General features: G+C 36.4%; 1 long non-coding RNA gene across 1 annotated transcript in view; it reads left to right on the top strand.

Moving 5' to 3' along the window:
* LOC140003135 (uncharacterized) overlaps positions 1–27374 on the top strand; it is an 81287-nt gene extending 53913 nt beyond the window's left edge. The window contains exon 4 of the long non-coding RNA XR_011811151.1: positions 27267–27374. This is a non-coding gene — a long non-coding RNA (uncharacterized lncRNA). The remainder of the gene's footprint in view (positions 1–27266) is intronic.
* Positions 27375–27692: the final 318 nt, after the last annotated feature.

Genomic DNA, 27692 nt, shown 5'->3' with positions numbered 1-27692 from the left:
TATTCCACAGTGGAGAGAAAGCTGAAAAAATATTTTGTTCAAGTGGCAATTGCCTTAGAAGTTATAAACTAGATTTTAAGTTGAGTGTTAACAAGATTCAAAAATGTCCAAAGGAGACACTTCCTCTGAAAATTCTTTCTTCCTTCCTCTAATAACGCGATTGAGGTATTGTATCAACGTGAAACCTACATTATACCTGAATAAAAGGCTAGCTTCACTGGGAAAAATGTTACAGGGAAGCAGTATCAGCTAAATTTGCCGAAGACCCCAGATCACTGAGCAAGAACAAATGGGCCATGAGAAAGATGTTCATATGTTTTAGTATGCATCTTTTTGTTTTCAATATCTAAATGAGCTTATTCCAGAAGACTTGTATTATGTTTATAGTCTCTATGACTTTTTGTTGCTCTTGAACAGCTGACATTTTACTACTGGTTATTTTGCTGTTTTTCACAAAGATTAATCTTCTGGGAAATCTATTCAAATTTTGGTTTCTTTTCCTCTCTCTCTCTCTCTCTCTTTCTCTTTTTCTTTTGCAAAGTGATCTACCAGATCTGTCCACCTTCATTATTTTTATGATGAGAAATAAGTAATTATAAATAAAAATAAATAGTTATATTGCTGTTGTTGATATTATAAATATTTTTATTTATTTATATTGTTTATATTATAAACTAATTATAAATGTATTTTAAATAAGTATTTATTTACTTGGTTATAAATAAATACATAATTAACAGGAATTAAGCATGTTCATGGTCACTAAAAATCTGTCTTCCCTTTTGAGAACATGACCTCTGTGCTGTGAATATTAATATTTATTAGGCAAATGCCTGGCAAATTTAGTGGCTTTCTATAAAGGGGTTATATCACTGGTGGATAAGGGAAGAGCAACTGACATCATTGACCCAGACTTGAGCAAATCATTTGACGCTTTCCTGCACAACATTCTTGTCTCCTAGTAGAAGAGACATGGATTTGATAGATGGACCATTTGGTGTATATGGAATTGGCTGTATGGTCTCAGTCAGAGTAGTGGTCAACAAATCAATGTCCAGGTAGAGATCAGTAATTAATGGTGTTCCTTTTACCTGTTGCGATTGACACATTTTGTCAATGACATGGACAGTGAGATTGAGTGCACCCTTAGCATGTTTGCAGATAACACCAAGCTGTGTGGTACAGCTGACATGCTGGAGGGAAGGGATGCCATCCAGAAGGACTTGGACAGGCTTGAGAGGTGGGCCTCTATGAGCCTCATGAGGTTCAACAGGGTCCCACATCTGGGCAGGCAAACCCAAGCAGAAATACAGGCTGGGTGGAGAATAGATTGAAAGCAGCCCTGAGGAGAAGGACCTGGGGATGTAGGTTGATCAGAAGCCAGCAATGTGAGCTTTCAACCCAGAAAGCCAAGCTGGGCTACATCAAAAGAAGAATGGACAGCATGGCAAGGGAGGTGATTCTCCCCCTCTGCTGCTCTCTCCCCAGAGCACCGTGTTCAGTTCTGGGGCACAAAGCACAAGAAGGACATAGAAGTATTAAAACAAGTCCAGAGACCACAAAACCAGTCAAGGGGCTTGAGGTCTTCTCCTATGAAGACAGGCTGAGGAGGCTGCGGTTCTTCAGCCTGGAGAAAGTAAGGCTCTGGAGAGACCTTATAGCGGCCTTCCAGTACATAAAGGGGGCTACAGGAAAGCTGGAATTGAACTTTTTGTCAGGGATGGTCATGATAGAACAAGGAGATATGGCTTAACCTGAAAAAGGAGAAAGTTGGATTAGATATAAGGAAGCAATTCTTTACTCAGAGGGTGTTGAGGCACTGGAACAGGTTGCCCAGAGAATCTGTGGATGATCCATCCCCACTAATGTTCAAGACCAGGCTGAATCAGGCTTGGAGCAACCTGATGTAGTGAGAGGTGTCCCTGTCCATGGCCAGGAGTTAGAACAAAATTATCTTTAAGGTCCCTTCCAGCCCAAACCATTCTATGATTCTATCATTCCATGATTTTACTTATCTGAAGTGGTGATAACTACAATCTTGTCCAGCCTTTCCAGCTTATATTGGAGTCTATTTCAATTTTCAGTACTTCATTGAGAAGTACTCACGTATTTTGATGTTGCAGATTCTCATCTGAGGTTCTTCTGGCTCTCACAGTAGAAAACATAGCCTATTTTTGCCCTGAAGAGAATAACAGCCTCAGTAGTTAAAGATATTATTATGCTGATGAGCTTTCCAAATGGACTTGTTTAGCTTCCTCAAGACACTTATCTGAAGTGTGTATTTTTAAAGATGATTAATAACCTGCAGGTGACAGTAATTCCAATAAAAATCCCTGAAGATCTTCTATTCTATTCATATAAAAATACATGAGAGATTATTTTAACAATTAGATCTGTCAGATCAGAAATATATCAAATTCCTAGTTAATTAACATCTTCCTCCTTAAACAATTTTTTGACAAGTCTCCAGAAATAAATTAGTAAAATACTAATTTATAATAATTTGGTTTAATAAAAATCACACTTCTCTGATTACTACACTTTAACCTGTAAAAATTCTAGTTGCTTTTGCTTATCCTACACAGAGTTGACCTTCATAGAAAGCAAAAGATTTTTATAACACTTTATGACTAAAGCACTGGGTATAATATATGGTGGCCACAGTAGTTTCTCTTTAGAAAATCTTCCATCTACTACTATTCTTTAGCTACTGTTAGCTAGAAATACAAGTATACAAATTAAATTTCTGCTCATAATAGCAGCTCTCTAGCTACAATATATTATATCTCAAATGTTTACTTCTACAACTTTAATGACATTTATGTCTCTTCCTTGCTTGGTGGCCAAGCAGATTTGATACATCGGGATAATAATTTTTAAGATGTGTTTGAGCCCTCCAGTGGCCACTACTGTTTCTGTATTTTGGAAACTGCCAATTAGAGCAGTGTTTATTTAATTAGACCCTGATTTTTTGTGTTTGCTTAGCAATATGTTCTTGTGAACCCAATATGTCAAAATATTTTCTTACTGAGCCTGAACAAGCAAAGAAGTCATTTGCCTTAATGGCAGAACCACACTTCCAATCCTCCCAGAGCATCACTGGCTATACCACCACTGTGTATCTAAGTTTCTTCCTCTTAACATTCTCAGTATTTGTTTTCTATGGGTTCTTTGTGTTTCTAGGTTTTCTTTGACTATATTAAGGAAAAGTATATATTACCATCAGAAGCTCAAATACAAAGTCAGGCACTACAGCTATCAGAGCACTGTGGAATATGTGGGTGACTACAGTGACAGGTTGAAAGGTACTGCGAAAATCATAGCCTTGAGGAAATAAGAGAGGAGAGACTGTATCTCAGCATAGGCACAACATCACTCCTATACTTGCTTGAAGGGTTTTCTGTGAATCTTCATTTTTCCCTGGTAACTTACAGTGCTGTGGTTGTCAAAAACCTTCCACAGCCCAGTAACAAGAACCTCTGGTCCCTCTGTCCTTTATCCAGGCCCCTGGACCTGAGGAGGATTCAGGATGCTGCAGGCTGGCTGCTCTCCCTGTGTAAGGATTGCTGACAGTCAGCAAGGGTCAATTATTTATAAACAACACTAGTGTAATTTCCATTCCCAGCAGAGGTCTTTTGCTTTCTAATCACATAGAACTTCAAAGCCTCATCCAGTCAGTAGATCTCTTCCTGTGTTTATAGAAGCTGTGTAGGTAGCAGTGCTGTTCTTGCAGCTTTTCAATGCTGTTGTTCTTTATGTCTTTCCTGTTCCTGAGAAAGCACTTTTCTAAATCCCTAATAACAAACTGCTTGGCCGCAGAAGTAATTGTCAAAGTGTAACAAACTGTCTGCATGTGTATCCTCCAGAGGCCTGGTCAGCTGCAATTTGCTGCTGTTTTATAGCTAGTTTATCAAAGTGCTGAGCACCTTCCAAGCTTTTGGTGGAGAAGCACTCTTTCTACAAAAGTGGCATGATACCACAATGCCGCAGTATTGAAAAACCTGTCCCCTCCACCCCTGACCCCCGTCCCCTCACAATGACTAGGGGCTCCTCCATTTATTTAATTCTAATACTTTAAAATGGAACATTTTTTGTTCTCTTTTTTTCCCCTTCTTGTTGTTCAACTGTTCAAGAGGCAAAAATGTATTTCAAAGGCTACAATAAATTTTATTTTACACATTTAGTGATCTTTCACTTGTTGGCTTATTTTCCTATTTTGTTAGTGCTTGAGTACAGAAGCTTGCATTTCTTAGTGCTATACCTCTGGGCCACAATAGACTTTATTTTTCTTATTTGTGCTTTGTGATATCCAGTTAACCTTTTTTCTTTCTTCTTTAATGAGATAAATGAAAAAATGCTAACTTAACAAGTTTTAGAATATTAAATATTTGAACTCTGATTTGTTGTTGTTGTTGTTCCAAGTTCATTTTGAAATTAATACAGAAACTTTTATGGAAGGCAATTTTTATGTAATGTTCAAATAACATTTTTTTTAGAGGAAGATCTGTTGTCATTTTTATGAAGAATACACTCCTCATTCTTATGGCATGTATTTTTTAGTTAAGGTAAATGTTGGCATTTATGCACTTGCCTTGGATTTGATTGTGATAAGCTCTTTGTTGTCTTGAAACCTCCACTCTATTTATCCAAAGTTACTTCTGGAATATACATGTATGCCCACTATATTATGGGAATCAAATTTTATGGCAGGCAAGTTTCACATTATATGTAGGATGCATAAAATCAAGGAAAAAAATAAAAGTACATGGAGATTTTGCACATAGTGTTTATGGACAAATTAGAATTTTCAAAGAAAAACTAGAAGTGCAGTGTGTACAAGAACAAAATGACAAAACTTGGCTTCAAAGAATCTCAAATTTATTTACTGAACAGTGGGGATATAGCACACAGTCAGTGATTTATAGCTGAAGATTTCTATTCTGTGGTATTTGCACACTTCGCACTCAAACATGCCAGACTATGCTAGGCTAGCTATGGACTCAGGAGAAGAGGACACCATCTAAGACGGGCAAGGAACTTGATCCTTTTTTTGTTGTTTGTTTGTTTTTGCCTCAAAAAACTCTGATCAGGAGAATGATGAACCAAGTCCCATGGAGGCAGGACTTCAGGCTGCCTTTCTCTGCTCCCCCTTTCCAGTTGGGGAACATCAGTTTGGGCAAATTGCTGGGAGCAAAATGCGGAATAATCGAAAACTGTTCCAAAGCTTCCAGAATACAAAACCACTTATGTGTGAGACAGTTTCTGCCCCAAGGGTGGTCCTGGACTAACAAGACTGTATAGGGGTGGGCATATATGTGTTCCAGTGTCAATCCTACAACTACAGATCAAGACCATGACTTGAGCCAACAGTGCCGGATCTAAGGGTGGTGAAACCTCACTTGAAGCGAGGCTGCAACAGCATAGCGTAGAGTGGGACAATCGCTTCCCTTGACCATCTAGCAATGCTGTGCTTGATGCACCTCAGGATATGGTTGGCCACCAAGTCACACTGCTGGCTCATGTTCATCTTGCTGTAGATCAAAACCACTGGATTCCTTTCTGTGGGGCTGCTCTCCAGTATTTTGTCCCCCAGTCTGTACGTATAAGCAGGGTTGCCCCTTGCCAGGTGCAGAATCTGGCACTTGCTCTTGTTAAACTTAATGTTATTGGTGATTGTCCAGATCTCTAATTTGTCCAGATCTCTCTGCAAGGCCTTACCACCCTTGACAGAGTTAACAGCTCCACCCAATTTGGTGGTTGTGAACTTGCTCAAAAAACCTTCAAGTCCTACATCCAAATCATTTATGAAAACATGTAAGAGCACTGGTCCTAAAATGGAGCCCCGGGGAACTGCACTAGTGACAGCTCACCAGCCTGATGTAACCCCATTCACAGGAACACTCTGGGCCTGACCCATCAGCCAATTGTTCTCCTATCTTATTACTCTTTTATCTAACTGTAGTCTAATCATTTTGTCCAAGATACTGTGCGAGACAGTATCAAAAGCTTTCTTGTCGTTGGGCACAGACCAGTTTTGCCATAAAGCAATTGGTGAGGGATTAATACCTGTGCCAAACACCTTTATCTGCACTTTTATTGATTGCTGTCAGAAAGAACCAACAAATTGTCATGTTCCTCTGAGTCATTGTCATGACTCTGCTGCCTCCATGGCCCTGCCAAGCAAGACTAGCCCTTTTGTTGGGAGATTATAAAGATCCACCTCCCTTGCCACCCACTGAGTGGGACAAGACAGACACTGATAGTTGCATGTTTGGTTTCATGGGCTTGTGGCCCAGCATCCATGTGTAGATGTTCTACCAGAGTCTCAGCCATTCCACTACCCAACATGGTGTTATATGTGTTTCCCCCAGAGAATGTTTTCACTGTTTATTACTTTATTAGTCTGTCAGCATATGCCAAAAACGGCCTTGCTAGTCACATATCTAGGTCAATCTCCTTGATGTCCTCCATATCCAAGGCTAATTAGCAGTTTTCTATCACCTTCTGGTCTGCGAATGTGCTACAAAAATCATGAATATGGAAATTGTCAAATCAGTAAGTTAATCTGTTACTTCTCTGAAAGCAATTAATGGATTAATCTATACAATTAGAGCTAGTAGTCAAGGATTCACTTATCTGCAAGGTGTTCTTAAGCAGATTTTACTTCAAGATCCACATGGATTCATGTCTTTATTGATGCATACGGTGTTGTTTCTGCTGCTTTAAAAACTTTTTAAAAGTTTTATTTATCTTTTTTATCTAATTAAAATTGGAGTTGGAATAAATATGTCCAAAAGTGACACCTTGTATTTACATGAGGTCTTCAGTAAGGTCATATCTGAAGAACTGATGTATTGTATGATGTACCTTAGGCATTGTTTATTATTTTGAACAGATCCAGAAGACATATAATTCTCAAAAGTGTAAGCTGAAAAAATGTCCAAGGCAAAGCACAGTTAACAAAGTAAATTCCTCTGTGATGACAAATACTTTTCACCCTTGCATGTACTTTTGTTGTGATTCAAAGACCAAGTGACTGGGCCCAACCCATGACAGATGGGCACTCAACATACTTCCAACCCCACATCCAAAAACAAAAGGAAGAAAAGTATGATTTTGGGAAGTATGGCCATCTCTTTATTTCCCTTGAGGTTCCTTTCAGAACTATAAACATTGGATATTTCTATTTTTATTTTTATTTGTAAAAGAAATGAATCTTCCATATAATCATCAAACATAGTATTTGGTGTCTTAAGAAAAAAAAAATCACATTTGAAAACTGGAGATAAAAATAATGAGACTTAGCAATGATTCAGTCAATAAAGGTAGCAGAATTGAAAAATTATATTATCCTAATTCTAAAATGCAATAACAATAATATTATGCTCTATTATTCAAAATGAGTTTCCCATTGAAATAGGTATTATAAGTAAATCTATCTACTACTGCGGTCCAGAGTGTATCTGCATAATTTCAGTTTTCATATCCCTTGCTGTAGCTAATGGGTATCAGCCAAGCATAACACGGGAATCTGAAGATGCACCAGGTGATATTTGTTTAAGAATATTTTATGAATAATCAGTATTCTTTTTAGAATCAGGTGGAATTGCTCTGCTTTGATGGGCTTCAATGCCAAGAATTTTAAACACTGTGCCAAAACAGAGGCCACGTATAAATTAGAAATACATCAATCAGGATATAATTAATACTACTTTGCCTGAAGCCAAATATTAGCATATTAAAACAGTATAGCAAACAAGTAGTTTTTAAATGATGTTATGGCATGGCTCCACAATGTATGCACATTTCAAAAATTTATGTGAGTAATGTGACAACCAAAGCAGCTTATGTGTTTTGACGCAGAGTGTCTGGAAAGCTGTGCAGAGGAAAAGGATCTGAGGGTGCTGGTTGATGCTCGCCTTAACGTGAGCCAGCAGTGTGCTCAGGTGGCCAAGAAGGCCAACAGCATCCTGGCTTGTATCAGAAATAGTGTAGCCAGCAGGGCCAGGGAGGTGATCGTCCCCCTGTACTCTGTTCTGGTGAGGCTGCATCTCGAGTACTGGGTTCAGTTTTGGTCCCCTCACTACAAGAACATCAAGGCCCTGGAGTGTGTCCAGGGAAGGGCTACAAAGCTGGTGGAGGGCCTGGAACACAAGTCCTGTGAGGAGTGGCTGAGGGAACTGGTGTTGTTTAGTCTAGAGGAGGCTCAGGGGAGACGTCATTGCTCTCTACAGCTACCTGAAAGGAATTTTGGCCAGCTGGGCTGGAGATGTCAGCCTCTTCTCACGGATAACTAGGGATAGGACTAGAGGGAATGGCCACAAGTTGCGCTAGGGGAGGATTAGATTGGAAATTAGGAGACATTTCTTCTCAGAAAGAGCAGTTATGCATTGGAATGCGTTGTCCAGGGAAGTGGTGGCACCACCATCCCTGGGGGTATTCAAGGAAAGGCTGGATGTGGTGCTTAGGGACATGGTTTAGTGGGTGACATTGGTTGTAGGCTGATAGTTGGACCAGATTGGACCAGATGATCTTGAAGGTCTTTTCCAACCTCCATGATTCTGTGACTTTATGTATATAGTACAAATATATATATACATGTACGTATACAGCCATATACACAGGTATACAACTGCAACATAGTCACATTGTGATGTTGCCCGTGTGACTATCCACCCACCCAGACTGTAATATCACAATTTGATTAGAAGGGTATTATAGGATACGGTAACAAACCTTAGTAAAATCAAAATAAATGACACCTACTGATCTCCTTTCATCCTGAGACACAAGCATTTTAACCTAAATACAATTAGATTAATCAAGCATAATTTAGCTTTGATAAATCCATGCTGTCTACTTCCAGTCACCTTTTTCCTTCTCTGGCGTCCATAAACATGTCCATGAGGATTTTTTCCATGATTTTCCCAGAGAACAAAGTGAGGTTGACTGGCTTATCCAGCCTGAATTATCTTTTTGACCCTTTTTGAAGGCAAGTATAACATTTGTTTCTCTTCAGGCATTGAGAGACCTCCCCTGATCTCCAAAACCTAACAAAGATCATAGTGAGTGGTCTTGCAAGGACATCCCTCAGTAACTTGCAAGCCAACCCTCTCAGTAACTTTAAATGAACCTGTGTTGATTCCTTAGCCTTGTTTGAGTCAAGTTATCTCAAGTAACCCCTGATACATCCTTCATTCACTGTTGGTAAGTCTTCTCATCGTTGAAAACCTTTACTAAACTCTGGCATCTGGGAGACCTCATTAGTGATTGGAAAATGAAGAAATCACTGAGTACCACTTCCTTACATGTGTCCCCTCTCAGTAAATACATGCTACATCTATCATTTCTTAGATATGGTAATGCCACACTCTGGAATACCAGCTGAATTTTGAAAGTGGAAAAAAAGATGAACAGCCTGATCTGAACATGAAAAGGAATATTACAAAATATATGCAAATATCAAAGTGCTGGTTTTGTTGTCACTTGAGTCTCCCAGAAAATCTGCAGAGGTATCATCCTACTTAGAGATTCAGAAACTGCAGATTCATGAGCTCATGTATAATCAGTCTGGAGCCTCTTTCACTGACTTACATAACATAGACTTTACAATGAAAATGCACTTGAATTGATATACTAAATTCCCACTGTGGAATGGATTGTCCTTTTACCTTTCCCTTAGACTCTTGGCTGAAAATTCTCTCCCTGTCCTTTGCTTGGAGTGATTAAGTTTGCTACACCAATCATTTAATTTTACCAGATCAGATATTTGTATTTATTTTTTAACAAGCCCATAAAGTTATACTGATTTTGCAGAGCATCTGATGGTTACTGACATTGTGGAGAGAGTAAAAGAAGGAAGGAAACTGCCCTCTTTTGGTAGTACCAAGCTGTTAGAGAGCTGTAATGGAGAACTTTGATTTTAATACCTTAATTGCATCTACAGGTTGTCTGCCTTCAAAGAGAAAAATTCTAGTATGCAACAAAATAATTTTAAGTAATTAGTGTTATCCACAAATATTTATAAATGTTATTATTTCCGGCAAGTTAGCTAGCTCTTCCTGAATTGTTAGTTAACTGCTTGGAAATGTTGTAACTAGATGAGATGCAAAAGGCTTCTAACTGACAAATTTTGTAGCACTTTGATAAATATTGCAGTTATGTTTTAAAAATGCTCACTGTGTTGTAAACAGTGCTGCATCATTTATTAAAACATGAATTAATGAAGTCATAGACTTTCTGCTACATCAGGTAATACTTGACTGTACCAGAGAAAACTACTGAGCATTCTGCAGAAATCATTTAAGACTTTTTCACTAGCAGCTTTAGCTCCATCTTCTCTTCCTTGCTGAGGGAATCTATATTCCTCAGTGTCATCACTCTCACCTGAATTCCAGTCTATTTTCTCTACTTTTGCTTATACTTGAACTCTTTCTGTAGAAGGGTCTTATGAATGCACATACCAATTCTGGGCTTTGTATTTTAAGTCATCTGCATAAAAATTTGGTTTAATATGTTATAGTCTTCTCCAAAATTCATAATTTTGTTTAGCTTTTTCAAGGTCAAAATTGCCAAGGTATTATGTTTTGGTCCGGGTGAAGACTGAACACCCACTCACCCAACTGAATGTCTTCAGCTGGCAGTGGGGAAATTCAGGTTTATGTTTCTGATCCTCTGTTTTTTTCTTGTGTGACTCTGGCATGTCACTTAAGGCAAAAAGCTTTTTCATTTTCCATCTGTAACATTTGGACTAGCAGTATTTACCCCCAGAGAGGGATGTGGCATAGAGATAGATAGTAAAACTCTCAGAAATGCATAGGTCCCAATCTTCTACCATTAACAGTTAGTGCGTGTAGAACTGGGTAAAGATCTGCCTAGCTTCTACACATATGTGAAGATTGGTCTGCCTTTCCTTTCACATTACTACAAAAATGTGAAACCATAAAAAAGTCCATATTTTTCTCATGGATTTCAAAATTGGTTAAATTCCCTTATTCCCCACTTCAGAATTTTATGGGTGCTGTGATATGATAGGTAAAACACTACTAAACAGCATTTGAACGTGCATTGTAGAAATGGCATATTTGAAAATTGGAGACAGAATTACTAGTGCAGCACTGCTGTATGCTTGCTTTAAAGTAATTTATATAAGATACTATATATACATACACACATATATATGTATATTTTCCCATGGAAGGGATAGTTGGGAAAAAATACTAAACAATAAAAATTAAAAACTTGAGACTGGATTGAGTAGCAAATTTTTGTGCTCTACTGCACAATTGAAGGTTGGAATAACTAGATGCACTTCATTCAGTAATGGATGCACAGGTTTGCTCCCAAAGGTGGTTAACAAATCGCATTTAACTAATTAGAAAATTCTGCCATCTAGTGTCTGGACTTGCTCTCTGAAGATTTTGCACATCCCTGCAGCTGAGGTTTGAGGACATCCTCATAGTTCATAAGCAGCTCAATTTCAGCTAGAAGTTTTCATCTCAGTAAACATTACTTTTCCTAGCTGGAAATCATATGGTTTCTGACCAGTATTTATCTGCTATGATTGCTGACAGAAATCCCAATTTGGAATATTTTTTTATTTCTCTCCCCAGTAATATACCTCTGGAAAATAACCAACAGCTCTTTACTGTACCTTTATTTTTAACCTCTTGCTATTTTTTATGCTTTAAAATGCTAGTTTGCTAGGATAGCTCCTGATAGACAGGTACCTATATATATAGGTACTAATATAACTCTATGGCTGTAACATATTATTCTTTCTCTCATGGTATGTTCAAATAAAAGATTAGATGACAGGCAGTTTTGGATGATCACCCACTCTCCATTTACAGCTTTTCTCCCCATTTACAGCTTTTCTCACAGCAAGCTATGCTGTTTGAAAGTTGGACATTTCTAAAAATAACTTTCTATCTCTGATTTTATTTTTTTTTTCCTTATTGGTTTTGGGCTTAAAAATCAATGATACCAGCACCAAATTTGTTTCTCTGAGGACAGCTTGGGGCATGAAACAATTCTCTCCTTGAAGACATTTCTTCTTTTGCTGTTGTGACTCCTAAGAAAAGGGGACTTTGATCCATGTTTTCTGCTAAATGAAAACACCTTACTTTTATATAAAGCATAGAATAAAACTAGTAGGAAAAAGTACTTCTGTACTATTTTTGCATAACACACATATTTAAAATTATTATTAGAAAAATATTTTAACAAAAATCTTGCTAACTTCATCTTTGTTTTCTAAATGTATTGATTGCTATAATGAACTCATGGAAATTATGTCTCACAATATTCCAAATAATGTTACTTATGTTTTATGACAAATAACTGATCTAGACAACTAGTACATATAGAGAAACGCCATCTCTTTTAAACCAGCCTAATCTGATTTTTCTTGTGTTATTAGATTTTTTGTTCCCAAAGAAATGAGTGGAGATGCACAGCAAAACTTGATGTGGTGCTTCTAGATCTGGACAGTGAGCAGCTTTGCACACTGCTCACATTTCAGTAGGATTGCAGTTTCATCGGCAATACATTTTCATCTTCCAACTTCTTTGCTGTATATCCTACCCTCATACTGGATTCAGACAGGTGACTGTCATTAAGATGCCTGATTCATTTTCTCAAGATAGGGAAGAATGTACAAGATAAAAATACGAGGTAGATTTTCCATGCACATACAAGTAATAGTGTTAAAAAAGGCATTAACCAACAACATTCCTCTACACTTTTATGTTTTATTCTTCATAGAAATTAGTTTTTACCTCTTAATTCAATCCTAATTCAAGATACTGAAAAGATACAATAAGATTTTTCGCTGAACTTCTATAAACAATTAGTTGAATGTGATTGAATAACTATCATTTTCAGGTAGTACATCCTTGTTTGTACTATAAAACTTTATTCCTAACCTCTCAAAAAGTAGTAGTGCATCAGCCAATATTAAATAAGCTGTGAGGAATGTGAGGAAAGGTAACTTTATGAAATGTTCAGGTTGGACTGTAAAAACTGTAGAAGCCGTAGAAACTAAAGAAAAAAAATCTTGTACAAACTTCATATTGAACAATGATAATGTAAATTTGTAAACTTTATGTCAGAGGAAGCTCATGTCAGGGAACCAGGTCCCTAGTGTACTGTAAAACAGGAATAGACCTGTTCATGTTTGGAGAGGAAGACAAAATAAATCATGATCTTTGTATTATATTAACAATGTTATGCTAATTTATTTTGTGAGATGGATTTCCAAGAATAAAAATTACAGCTAGTCATCTGATTGTCTGTGTTATATGTATTTCTATTTCTCCTTGACACAGAAGTGTCAATTAGTGGGTTGCAGTCTATTGTGCCTGAGTTTAAGCAGTTTGCTCTGTTGAACCACTAGGGTATTGTTCTTGTTGATCTGACGTGCTGGTTGAGAACTGTCAAAATAATAAAGTACCCTTGAAAGGAGTAAGAATCATATTTGCTTTTAGCCTGTTAAACTAAAAAACCGTGCTGAAATGAAGCGCAAATTTTCACCTCAGACTTTCGCTGAAAATAAAGTCAAAAGAATGCATTCAGAATTAGAAATATATGCTAATTTCTGGAGAACTGTGCAAGTGTTATTATTATTTGATTTTCCAAGAGGTGACCTTGCTCTTTGAAGTCTTTCATTTTGACTACTTACAATGTTAAACTGTTTGCAAACAACAGTGGTTCTGCACCAGATAGTTTAATGGTACTGTTAATATTGTTACTTCAGGAAATGAATACTTAGGAGGAATAAAACATATATATGTATCTTGTTTGCATCCTAGAGGTGATGAAGTTGAAACTTACATGGACAAAATAAGAAAAGGTAATGATAACATACTGCAGAGCACCTGAAGAGTCTTCGAATTAGACCTGGTCCACTCAGGAGTTGCTTATCAATTATAGTGCAAATACATCCATACTTTAAAATGCAGCACCAGAGGAAAACAAGTCAAAACAAAAAACTCTAATGAATGCTAGAGGTGTATAGCTAGTATTTAGCACTTAGAACTGAAATAGCATCAGTAGCATGATTTATGTCAAAGTCTCTAGCACTGAAAAATATATTGTCTACATATAACTTCCAATATACCCTCAGACTACTCACATTTTACTTGATTAAAAGTTATCTTTTTGCATATTTGCATCACTATGGGTAAGAATTCGCATTGTTAATAACAAATATATATATATATATATACATATACATATACCCTTTCTGTGATATTCTGGGTGTTTTACCTCTAATACTGTTCTCCATTTGTTTGATAAAACACTCTTACTAAATCCTGAAAATGTTCACCGTGCATGTATGTGCTTTGCTCCAAGTGCTTTCTCAAAAACAAAACTCCCTCCTCTCATGTTTTAGACTGCAAACATGTAAAGGATTAGTCAATCAAAATTATTTGAACTTCATATATAGAGCTATTTGCTCAGTCTGTTCAGGTTGTTTTAGTACTGGTTATTTATTTATTTATTTATATTTATATTTTTCTTAGCCCTTATAAAGACCAATTGTCAAAAATAAAATGTTGAAAATAGTTCTGTATAATCTTGGCTTAATGATCACAACTCCTTTTCAAATCAACAGAGAAATGTTTAGCAAGTGCTGGTCACCTTTTCAGTGAAAAGGATTTTTTTTTTAAGTAATTCTAACTAGTAAACTGTCATTTCTTTTCAAGTACAGATCAACCAATATTCATTAGCTAGAGTGGGAAAAAAAAAACAACACACAAAAAAAAAAAAACAAAAAAAAAAACAACAAAACAACAACAATTAAAATGTCCTTTTTCATACTGCAAATGTTTGATAGCATAATCTTCCAACCTTCTAACAAGAAAATATTGCAAATATGAAATCAGAGGTGTTGCAAATACCAGTTTAGTCTTGCAGCACTAATCAGAGAAGATTGTATTACAAATTAATGAAAGAGAGAATTATCTGCCAGTTTAGAGGAAGAATATAAATAGAAACCCCTAAGTCAAGTAAGTGCACATGTACATCATGTACATGCATTCAATTAGTGTTCAAGTAGTGTTTTTTTTTGTTTTTTTGTTTGTTTGTTTGTTTGTTTTTTTATTTTTTTTTCCCCAGTTCCATTGTATTGTAAATATCTGTTGCTTTAGACAGATCTTTTCCTGTAAACTTTATTGTGTAGTCACTGACTGGGATTCTGTATTGGTCATTTCCACCAAGAAACCACATAATCAGATCATTATGTATCGACTCCTACGTTCACCATATTCCCAATGTCTGAGGATCATGATTCCTCAACTATCCCACCCCTTCTTCTGTCTTCTTTTCCCAGACATGTTTGTACCTTTTAGACTAGTCAACAATATTGCCATTGGTAGCAAGAAGCCACATGTTTTTACTGATTTTCCAAGAACTCCAGACTGATGATTGTTGGGCTTACCTTGCCTGAACTTGTCTCAATTTTCCTGAGCTAACAGCAATATTTCTGATGAGTATATACCTCTAGCTTTCTTGTTTTGTTTATATTTCTTTGGTATAGCCATAATTTTAGTATAGGTCATAGTGACAAGTAGTTATTCTACAGAGTATTTATGAATAAGAGAATATTGTGGTGCAGGGGGATATAGACACAATATAACAGAGAATATTTTCAAAATGGGAACATAGGATGGTATGTAGAATGGCACAGGGGTGTGGTAATTAAAAATGGGACATAGACTAGCCTGGAGTCCTCAGGGCTTTAAGCAACTTTCCAAGTAGTCAGATGAAGAAATGGTGTCATATTTTCCCCTTAAACAAAAACAGTTTAAGGGGAAAAAAATAAAAATAGTAAATAAAAATAGTAAAATAAAATGTATTCAACCTACTTAAGGCACACTGTCATGATTTTTGTTGTAATATAGTACTGCAGGTCACTGAAGAAAATGAACAATACAAAATGCACATGCTGAATACTCTGTAAGACAGAGGCAATAATATATAAGTATAAACTGTGGTGTATAACTGGTGGAGTATAAGCTTCAAGGACAAGACTTCAGCTAAGAGATCAATCCATGAAGAGTGTGTGGACACCTGGCATTTTGTGTTTAATTTTTGTCCCTTCACTACAAGAAGGATATTAAGTTGCTGAAACAAAGTGATTCAGCAACTGCTTTACTTTTTCAGAATGTCTTAATGGAAAACCTGGCTTGGGCTGTAGAAATTTCAAATAAAAAATCTTTTTCCTGAAATGCCATATTAGATTGTATTCCATCTATTGTGCAAAATACCCTAGATAACTTGTGATGTGGAGTCTGACTATAAATGAAGTTCCAAATAGAGAGCCAGTCTAGTCATTAAAATACCTTATTTATTCAAATTTTCTTCTGTATTAGTTAAAAGAGAAAAAAAAAATTAAAAAAAAATAAAAAAATAAAAAAAACTTTGATAAACATTCTCTATCATAAACTTTGAGGAGAAATGCTATCATTAGAAAAGAGAAATTAAGAGTAACATACCCCTTTTGTTCCAAATTCAGACTATAAAACCATCTGTAAATTAGATTAAATGAAAGTAGATTAAATGAAAGGACTGGACATGTTCACAAGCCTATTTTTACCATGTCAACGATTTATATCCTCCTAAATCTAAACTACTTGTTTATTTCTTACCTGGTAAAAAGATGTATGTTACAGAATTCCATACTGTGTTTGCTATTGTGGGAGCCAAAGCAGAAGTATGTTTCAGGAGAGGTGTAGGACTGATGATTCATAAGCCAATTTTTTCTCTATACTACTTTCATGGCAAGTCTGACTTGAGGAACACTAGGCAAGAAGTGAAGACTAGAGCAGATTTAATTTCTGTGTCACATTTTCAAGTGTTCTGGTTTTAGCTGGGATAGAATTAATTTTCTCCCTAGTAGCTAATACGTACTGTGTTTTGGGTTTAGGATGGGAATAATTCTGATAAAAGGATGATGTTTTAGTGGTTTCAGAGCAGTGCTTACACTAAACCAAGAACTTTTCAGTTTCTCACACTGCTCTGCCATTGAGGAGGCTGGAGGTGCACAAGGTGCTGGGTGGGGAAAGAAGCAGGACAGCTGGCCAAAGGGGTATTCTGTACCATCTGACATCATGCTGAACAATTATATGGGGTTCCTGGCTGGAGTGGGGAGGATCACTGCTCTTGGACAAGCTGTGCATTGGTCAGTGGGTGATGAGCAATAGCATTGTGCATCACTTGTTTTGTATATTGTTCTACTATTATTATTATTGTAAGTTGTATTATTTTCTCTTCCTTTTAAAAACACTATTAAATAATGGGTAAATCTTGACCCATGAACTTTTACTATTTTGTTTCAATTCTCTCCCCCAGCCCATTTGGGTGGGGCAGGTGGGTGAGAGAGTGGCTGTTTGGTGCTTAACTGTCTCCCTGGTTAAACTACAACATAAAGTTATTCAGAATTCAGACTTAGAAGTTAAAAGTGATCAGTGATAATGTATATTGGCATAGTTATGCTCACTTATGTAATACTGATTTCTACCTGACTTTTTGTCACTGCAGTGTTCAAAGAAAAAGGCTATTTCTGCTGGAGCTATCAAAAAATGTCTTTTAAGCAAAATTATCCTAGCATTATTTTGCAATAAAATAGTTCCTAAAGGGTGGGAAAATGTTAGGGTGGGGACAAAACTTAATATCTGTTAAGAACAAAATCTTTGTTGGTGCAAGTAAAAATACACATGCTTTTCCAGAATGTTACTTTTGTATTACTTCTGCCAAATTTGTCTATGACTACTGGACAATAATATAATAAATGGCTCAGTCTTCAAAATAGGACTATAATCAAAGTTTACAATTTATTAAAGGAATAGAGGTAAGCAAACAGCGCTGGATGCTCCGGGAGTCTCTGCTCCACCAAGACGCACACCAGTTACATCAAGCAGCTGATTTTTATGCTCCTAGGTTAATACATATTCATTACTACTTCTGAAAAAAACAGGGTTATTATAATTAGTTTCCAGAATCCAAACCCTCCTACTGAAGCATGCGTATCAGTCTCTGGTGATCCCTCTGGGGGTCTCTGGGGGTCTCTCATGCTGAAGGCTCATAGTCTTCCTCCCTCTTGTCCTTCTCTTTTGTCCAACTTGGCTGCATGTCAGAGACTTGTGCAATGTCCCCTGCAAGCTTTGTCTTTTAGTTGTTCTTCAGCTCTCCCCGTCTCCTTAATCTCCTGGTCAGATATCAGAAACTTGCATAGTGTCCCATGCAACAGTCATAATAGTTAGCAGTTATTCTGAAACCCCCCAGATATCAGAGACTTCAAGGAAAAGCCTAAAAATACAATTCCCTTCAAGCTCTCTATTGACACAAATTGCTAAAACATTCCTTTGCAAGATACAAGAATTATGTACATTAACCACTCTGTTTTTCTTAGACTTGTGGTTATACAAGGGTATGTAAGACAGAAGGTCACATTCATCATACCATGCAGCCCTAACATTGTTCCATACTGACACAAATCAGATGAACATATCTCACAATAAGAAAACCTTATCTGAAATGAGGTACAAGTTTTCATACAAATTACATTGAGACAGTATGATAAATAATGAGGGAAAAATATTTACTACCAATGTGTATTGGGTTTATGTGGCAAGGTTTTGATAACAGAGGGCTGCAGTTGTTGCTTCTGTGAGAAGAATCAGAACCTGCCCCATGTTAAGGACCTCACTGCTGCCCAGAGCTAAGCCAATAAGCAATGTTGTTTGCGCCTCTGTGAGAGCACATTTGAGAATGGAAAATATATATATATATTTTCTTTGTTTCTCACTTATTAGTTATTTGCTTCCCACTTGTTAGTTATATGTAATAATTTTCCTTAAAATCCTCTGAAAGACTCTATGTTTTGCCTGCCATGATTGTTGAGTGATCCTTATCTCAATCCTTGGGCCCTTTTCATCATATTTTCTTCCCCTTCTCAAGGAGGGGGAGTGAGAGAGTGGTTGTGGAGCTCAGCTGCCCACCTGAGTAAAACCACCACACTATGCTTCAACGACGAGAAAAAATGTTCCTAAGTGTTTGTTTATAATTATTCATCATTACTAGTTAGCGGTTTTTCTATAAATCTTGAAATATGCAAACAGATTCAGTCAATGGGTATGTTCTGAAAACCTTGCTTTTAGATGTATATTATTATTTTAAAAAATCTATTTATTTTTGGAAAGAAGAGTATAATAGAGTGAGAAATAGTAAAATCATCTTGTCTATCACTAAGAAACAGATTCTTACTGCCTTTGGTGTCACACCTCAACCTGTTTTGCCTCCAGTTTAAAGACTCTAGCCATCACACAGCTGTGCACCAAAAAATGACACTAGACTGTCTTTCTCCTTTTTCATCAGTGTGAGATTCACTTGTGCTAAATCAGAGTGGCTGCTCAAAAGATAGGTCAGGCAAACTTTGTTAAGGAATAGTGGAAATTAGTTTATAATTCACAACAGCCACAGTTACACTGCTAGCATAGAAAATAGACTGATAACAGCAATCAACTTTTTCATGTAATGATATGATTTGATTTGTTAAATCTGACAGGAAGAGTAATTTCCTGTTTGTCAACATTTATTAGTGCAAAAGTTGATGATGAAATCTAATTGTGTTTCCTTAGGTACTGTAAGGATGTGTCTGAATAGAAATAACAAAATTGCCCTATGAGCCTGGTATTTCAGAGTCCTCTGAGGGATCCGCATATTTGGAATGCTGAGATTTTGGTGTTGATGGCTAGAGGCCATACAGAAGTGTGTGGTTATGTGTACATCTAGTGTTTCAATGTATACACAAACCAGTGTAGACACTGAAATATGTTGGGACCAATCCCATGACTGGAGTGCTGTGAAGGATGGCTACAAGCACTTCAGAAGAGACAGGCAACTCAGGAGGGGCTGTGGCATGGCTCTCTATATTAGAGGGTGTTTCAGTGCTGTTGACCTTGGGGTTGGGAATTATAAAATAGAGCCCTTTTGGATAAGGATCAGGGGGGTTGGCCAACAAGGTGGTGGGAGTTTGTTATAGACCGCCAAACTAGGATGAAGAGATGGATGAGGTGTTCTATAAGCAGCTGGCGGAAGTTGCTCAATTGCCAGCGCTTGTCCTCATGGGGGACTTCAACATCCCAAACATGCTGGAAATACAGTACAGCCCTGAGGAAGCAGTCTAGAAGTTTCCTGGACTGTGTAGAAGGCAGGTTCCTGACTCAGTTAGTTAGTGAGCCTACCACAGCATTTTCTTGGAGAAGCTGGCAGCCCATGGCTTGGACAGGTACATGGTGTTGGGGCCCATCCTCTTTAATATCTTTATTGATGACTTGGATGAGGGAATTGAATGTACCCTTAGTTAAGTTTGCAGACGACACCAAGCTGGGGGAAAATGTCAATCTGCCGGAGGGTAGGGAGGCCCTGCAGAGGGATCTGGACAGGATGAGTCAATGGGCAGAGGCCAATGGGATGAATTTTAACATGGCTAAGTGCTGGGTCCTGCACTTTAGCCACATCAGCCCCATGCAGCGCTATAGGCTTGGTGCAGAGTGTCTGGAAAACTGTGCAGAGGAAAAGGATCTGAAAAGGATCTGATTGATGCTCGCCTGAACATGAGCTAGCAGTGTGCCCAGGTGGCCAAAAGGCCAACAGCATCCTGTCTTGTATCAGGAATAGTGTAGCCAGCAGGGCCAGGGAGGTGATCGTCCCCTGTACTCTGTTCTGGTGAGGCTTGAATACCGGGTTCAGTTTGGAAGGATACTGTGCAGGATACTGCACTTCTCTTTATTGAAGTTCATGAGATTCTTGTCAGTGCACCTCTTCTGCCTGTCAGAGTCCCTCTTGATGGCTGTGTGGCCTTATGGTGAGTCAGACTTCTCCCCAGTTTCATGATATCTATAAATTTACTGAAGGTACACTCTACTCCTTCATCCAGGTTGTTAATGAAGATGTCAAACAGTACTGTAACCAGTATTGACTCCTGGGCCATGCCACTCATTACAGCTTGTTTGAATATCCTCTGACCTGATCTGCTTCCGTAAAGGTATATGCCATTCAATCTGGCCTCTGGAACCTGGTATTTCTGAAGCCAGTCTCACTGGTAAAGAATGAGGCATTCAGTACCTTGGCCTTTTCATGGTCCCAGGTAGCCAGGTCTCCTGTTTATTTTAGGAGAGGGCCCATATTTTCTTGTCTTCCTTTTGTCACTGAGGTACTTGCTGTAGAAGCCCTTCTTGTTGCCTTTGATGCTCTTCTATCTGGGATTCAATTCTATCCAGGAGTTAGTTTTCCTAATTTGATCCCTGGCTGCTCAGTGTCTGTATTCCTCCCAGGTTACCTGTCATTGCTTCCACAAAGATATAAGAACATATAGTAAGAAAAAGGACTTTATCTGAATATTCCTTTTCTTCTAATAAGTTGTTAGCTGTATAAGTCAAATTATTCTGATGTTCGTAACATATAGAAAGTTTTCTGGTCAATGATTTTTTATTAAAAACTTCAAAAATAAAAAAATTTTATTAAAATCAGTGTAACTTGTATTACCCTCCTTGACTAGTAAGAGATTCTCAGCTTCAAAGATATTATTACTCTTTTTTTCTTTTTCTTTCTCCAGCCATTCATTTCTATATCTTTTGTACTGTCTAATATTCTTCATACCAGTATGACAGCTACATTCAAGTTTTGAACAAATTAGAGCTTAAGAATTTGCCTTATAACATATTCATGTGATAGAAATTGTATTGAATCAATTGATTGCTACTGACTTTTTTTTGTTTTTAATTAAAAATACTTGTGCATCTGCTTAATAACAATGCTAGACAAATATTCTTTCTTCACTCTGTTTCTTGCTTTGTGGAAACTGCTTGGCTATGTCTCTGTAAAGATGTAGATTCCAGGTAAAGACAGAAAGAAACAGTGCCAAATAGAACCTTTTGGTTCTCAAAAGGGAAAGGTGATCAGGGAACTCAGCATTACCTGAGTGAAGTCCTCCTTTAAAATTCAGTTTTCCTTGGATCAAGCTCATATTTCATGTGTTTCATAAGTGCATAGATAATTCACTGTTCCTTAAAGCTTCTCTAAAGAATTCTCTAAAAGACTTGCTAGGATCCTATATATATACCTTACAGGAATTAAATTTATAAGCTTTAAGGAACATGGAATTATATGCACCTGTCTTTGAACATATATATATGTGAAGATAAATCTATATTCTTTTTGAAACAAGGAGTTTGTAATACATGGACAAAGACATCAGAAAAAAAGACAGTAAACTTGAAGTACATTCCCTGAAGGAAGATTCTTTGTGAAAATGCAATTTCTGTTATTGTTTTTAAGGTGCTGAAATTTAAGATGTAATAAAACATGAATACCAATTTGGAAGCATTAGTTGCTCCTGGCAACCTTGAGAATGCATTATGCTTTATTTTTCCTATCCATCATCTCTGCAAAAACTGAGAAAGAAAACAAGTAACAGCACATGCTCACTGAACCAGTTGACAGATTTGACCTCCTTTTCCCCTTCTCAGTAGTAATAAATTATCATTAAAAATATGGCTGTAGGTATGGTAGTATGCAGTGCATCTCAGATCAGTAAGAAATTCACCCTCATGCCACCTTTTGGCATTATAAAGCATTCTATTTTAGAATTGGTCAGCTGAGTGTATTTCCCAGGGGACAGTTCTGTTTCATTTTGAAAGCCTTTAATAAAGATTACCAAATTAATAAAATATTTTTAACATAAATCAGTATCAGTTTAAAGAAAATTCAGATCCTCTTGAGCTGAAGGGAATGTAGCAAATGTCAAATAATGGAAAGATAAGTTAAGAAAAGATTATTTTCTGGTGGAGATGTGGAAAAATATCAAACTAACATTTTTAATTGTACTTGAAAATTTTGCCTTTTCTTTTTTTTTAAATGCAGATATATTTTTTCTTCTGTTTTTTTTTTTTCTCTATCATGCAGAGCTGCTGCAGCTCGTCATAATATTCCTATAGATATGTATATTTAAAGAAATATTTAATAAAACCTACCACAACATCCAGTCATCATTTTGTGTTGTATTATTCATAAGATATTCAGAGAGAATAACTGAAGGATAAGAAGTGGAAACCTGCGTTAAGTCTACTTTTGCTTCTAAAAATTCACACCTGGAAATCTGTCTCTACAAGAAAAAAAAAAAAAAAAAAAAAAAAAGAAAAGGAAATAAAGATAAAGCAATATTACCATTGACACAGTGACTGTTTTAGGGTTGGTATTTTACTCCAGATATTTACGGAGAATTTTGGAACATGGACCAGAATATCTTACTTTCAATGTGTTTAGCAGCCTATTGATGTCTACAAGCTCTGTCTTGCACAGGGCTGTCTCAGGTCAGCAAAAGAAAATGTCTTGCACACCTTTAGAACAAGCTGGAGTTTTTAATTCTATGGATTTACTTAGCAGCCAGGACACTTGGACTTTAGGTACTAAAACCCCTTGAGTGAAGAGATTTTTGTTGCGAGAACTTACAACTGCATTTAAGACTTACCATATTTTAGGCTACTTGATGGTTAAGAAATTGTAGACACTATTTTTTTCTGACATGTTTATTGGAGAATAAATGAGTAACGGAAGAGTTTATATCTATCAAAAAAAAAAAAAAAAAAACTTGCAAAAATTCCACCTTATATATGAAATGCTTTACCTTGTCATATTTACATTAAGCAATACTACTATGGACATTTATGAAATCAAAAGTATATATTTATACAATTTCTGGGTAAAACAGCCATATAATAATTATTTTTAAATAATTTTATATGAGCAGCAAAGCTGAAAGTACATCTGCAAGACTTATATTGCCAAGATTCAACCATACCTTTTACTTCTAAGTTTTACAAACATTATCTAAACACTATCTGCAGATATGTGCTAAACATGTTAAACATGCTAAATTATTAAATTTCCCTCTGTACAAATTTATGAAGAAATAAAGGAATATAAAGTTGCCCTTTTTACTGTGTATCAGCATGTAGAGTCATAAATATTGATAACTATTATGTCAGGGAATGAGCCACAGAATATACAGAGATCTTTGAAGCAGAAATTAGAGACAGGGACCAATAAATTGAGACAATAATATTTGGGAGCTTTGTCAAAGACACAAGATGACACAAGGAAGACTAGATGATCCTGATTAGGGGTAGGAAGGGAAACAATACTCTCTTGAATTAATCAGCATGTTACACTTGTGATTAATTGTATATAAGAAAGCAGCAAAGAGGAGGCTTCACAAAGGAAGGACATTCGGGCATTGAGCTTGACAGCAATATGTTTTGTTTTGAAGGATATCTATTTAATGGCTTTCAGCATAAAAGACAAATGCAAAAGACTATGAAAGTAATTAATAAAATGCAGAGATATACAAAACCTGGCAAGCTGTAGATAAGGAATACAATGAAGACTGGAATCCTTAGGTCACTGATGGATGGGCCAGGGAAGGAGCTTCCCATGCACAGCCTTGCAGAACTTCAGCCAGAACAAAATAACTGACTAAAAAGAGAGAAACAAGTTAATTATAATTGTCATAGGAAAAAGCAAACTGAAGGGATGTTTTGAGAGGATGGTAGGAATTTGCAGAGTTTTTTGAAGAAGAGACAAAGGTGTGGAAAATGGGAAAATAGCACTAGGGTGTAATCAAAATGGAAAGAAAAGGAAAAAAAATAAAATGGTTAAAAGTTTCTTATTATATATAAGCAAACTGATAACTAGGTGCATGTTTGGTCTGTGGGCACAATACTGAAAGGATCACAGAATCAGCTGATGGAGAGATCACAGATCCACACCAGTTACCAGAGAGATCTATTATGTGGGATAGTATGGAGGTGTAGGGTTTGCTTATGGGCTATAAACCTGATGTGCCACTAAGTAGGAGCAAGATATAAGATATTGTTATGTTTGCATGAGCATCACCTTTGTCTGAAAAGGTACTGCTCTTTGTGTTGCTCTGTTGGTATGTTGGGGCTATGTGTTCATTCTCACTACTGATTGGACCTAGAACCAGGAAGCACTGCTGCCTGGCTTTATCAGTCTGGGAAAGAAGCAAGCTCTGTGTCTAAGGGCCCATGGGCTCTAGGTTAGCAAGATGGGAAGGAGAATTTCCCTTGATCCTGAAGTGCCATGATTTCACCTTCCTTGAACAAATGGGAGAAAGTGTTGTCATTTGCATGTTTAAAAATATACTTTCTTTATGTGAAGGTACTGTCAATCTAAACAGATTTGCACTTTAAACATGATTTTAAACAGACACCTACACATACAAAGTGCATACAAACGTGCTGCTTTTGCAAAAAGGCCTAAAACTGTTCATTTACAAGGCAGGACATATACTTTCCAGCAAAGGCATAATAAACATTTACATTGCTTTATCAAGTAAATGTTATGGAAAACAAAATAACTTTCTAGTAACATATTAAACCTCAACTAAAATCAGTGAAAAACTTTTATGTACTCTTCATCATTCTGCATCAAGATAGACATAGACACACCAATATGCCACAAAGATTTTCTTCAAGCTAACCAGCTAATGAGACAGAGCTGGTTAGCATAACTGCTGGGGGAGACATCATCCATACAACATTTCTAGTTCAATTTTGCAGATTTGAAGAGCTTGGAATCTTAAAACTAACTTGTGAGATGTTATTTAAGCTTGGTTTTTGAAGCTATTAATGGTTTGTGGAAAATAATAATGCAAAGAAGGAGAAATACTTCAATATTAAGATGAATACTATTTGTTATTATTCCTTTGACTGTGGCACAGATTTCTCCATCCTTTTACTCTTCTCACTGTACTCTCTTGGGAAAGAAGTGGGGGGGAAGGAATGAACAGAGGTGATGACCTGTTAAAATGAATGCTTTCAATTCATTTAATTTATAGTAGGTTCCATAAAAACTAAGCATTTAAAATACAGAATATGATACTAATACAACTGATAATTTGAAATTTATTCATGATATCATTTTTAGTAGATACTAAAAACTGGGCTACTCTTATGCTTATCACTGAGTTTTCTCAGTGGATTTTGCTGTGTGTGATGACAATGAATGGGAGAGCTGCTATACAGGTGACTTGTCAAAACTGCAGTCCTTGGAACACTGATAAAGACAAGGAAAGCTAAGTCTGACAGATTATGCTGTATTGAAGAGACCATTAAATAGTGGAAATGAGACAAGGTTTCTAGCTCTAATAGAAGGTGAAAGTGAAAATGGAATTGCCTTTAGTTTCAAGTAATTATCAAGGTTATATTAAGGATGCTAAGCTCTTAATGGTTTGGTAGGCAACAACAAAATTCCAAACTGCCTAGAACAATAAAAAATGTGGACCTCATTATTTCCACATATATTTATATGTGGAATATTAGTATATCTTTGATTTCTTAGAATCACTAAAGGAAGGAAATGGGGAGGAACCTGTATAGATCATCTGGTAACTGCCAGCTCAAAGCAGGAAAAGCTAGAGGAGGCTGACAAATAATATGACAAAGTTTACATCTCTGACTAGTTAATATGAAATGCACAGTCCCAGCATTTGTGGTATATAGTGTTTTTATTTTGGTATATAGTGTATTTATTGAGGAATGGATGAGCTGGAAGGATACCCCATTTTGGATTGAATTTGACAAGCAATATTGTTTTAAATATTTTTTCATGACACTTTCAAAATTGACTTTTCAGTTTAATTTATAATGACATATTGCACATTAGGCAATTAATATAATGAAAAAATGGACCTTAAATAATGTCAGATCATTTTCAGCTTGATGCAAATCAACTTCTTTTACTTCTTTTACCAGAAAGCATCAAAACACTTACTTTGATCAAAGCTTATCCTCATTCTTCCACCCATCACACACTTTTTCCAATATATTAATTATTTAGTGATATCTGCTCTCAACTTAATACTTCTCCTCTCCTCTCCTCTCCTCTCCCCTCCTCTCCTCTCCTCTCTCTTTTTTTTCTCTTTTATTTGACTATAATTTTGACTATAGTTACTGTAATTGGATCAAAGAAGTAACACCCTGCATGATCTTGCTGTACAGTCTAATCAGCCAGGCTTTCAAAGAAGGGAGGCTTTACTTTTATTTTTATTTTTATTTTTATTTTTATTTTTATTTTTATTTTTATTTTTATTTTTATTTTTATTTTTATTTTTATTTTTATTTTTTTTTACTTATTTCAAATAATATTATTGGCATTGTAACTGTTCATATGATTTACAGCTGCTGTTTTCAGAGAGGAGCTACTGGCAATATAACAGCTTATTACAAGGTAATAAGGATTTGATATAATCTGAGTTAGTGTTTTTAAAAATCTTCAGAATTTTTTTCCACTTTATCTCTGCTGCATGTATCCAAAATGTTTTAGATAATTGAACTAGTCATACTGTTTCACTGCACATTTCTAGCACATCTGTTTCTACCCAGCCTCATGATGTTTCATTGAAATTATTGATAGCTAAAGAGCAACACAGTTCTGAAAGATAATATTCAATCACCTGAACTGCAAAATCATGGATGTGATACTATATACCCAGTCATGCATTGGAAAAGTGCTGGGAATTAAAAGAGAATAATTGCTCCTATGAAGTTAAATCAAAAGAATGTTGTAAACATTGTATTGGATTTAGACATCTTGCAAAACAGTTG

The sequence above is a fragment of the Anas platyrhynchos genome, chromosome 8 (assembly GCF_047663525.1).
Source record: "Anas platyrhynchos isolate ZD024472 breed Pekin duck chromosome 8, IASCAAS_PekinDuck_T2T, whole genome shotgun sequence".
Taxonomy (NCBI): domain Eukaryota; kingdom Metazoa; phylum Chordata; class Aves; order Anseriformes; family Anatidae; genus Anas; species Anas platyrhynchos.
This window is presented reverse-complemented; position numbering and strand designations above follow the sequence as displayed.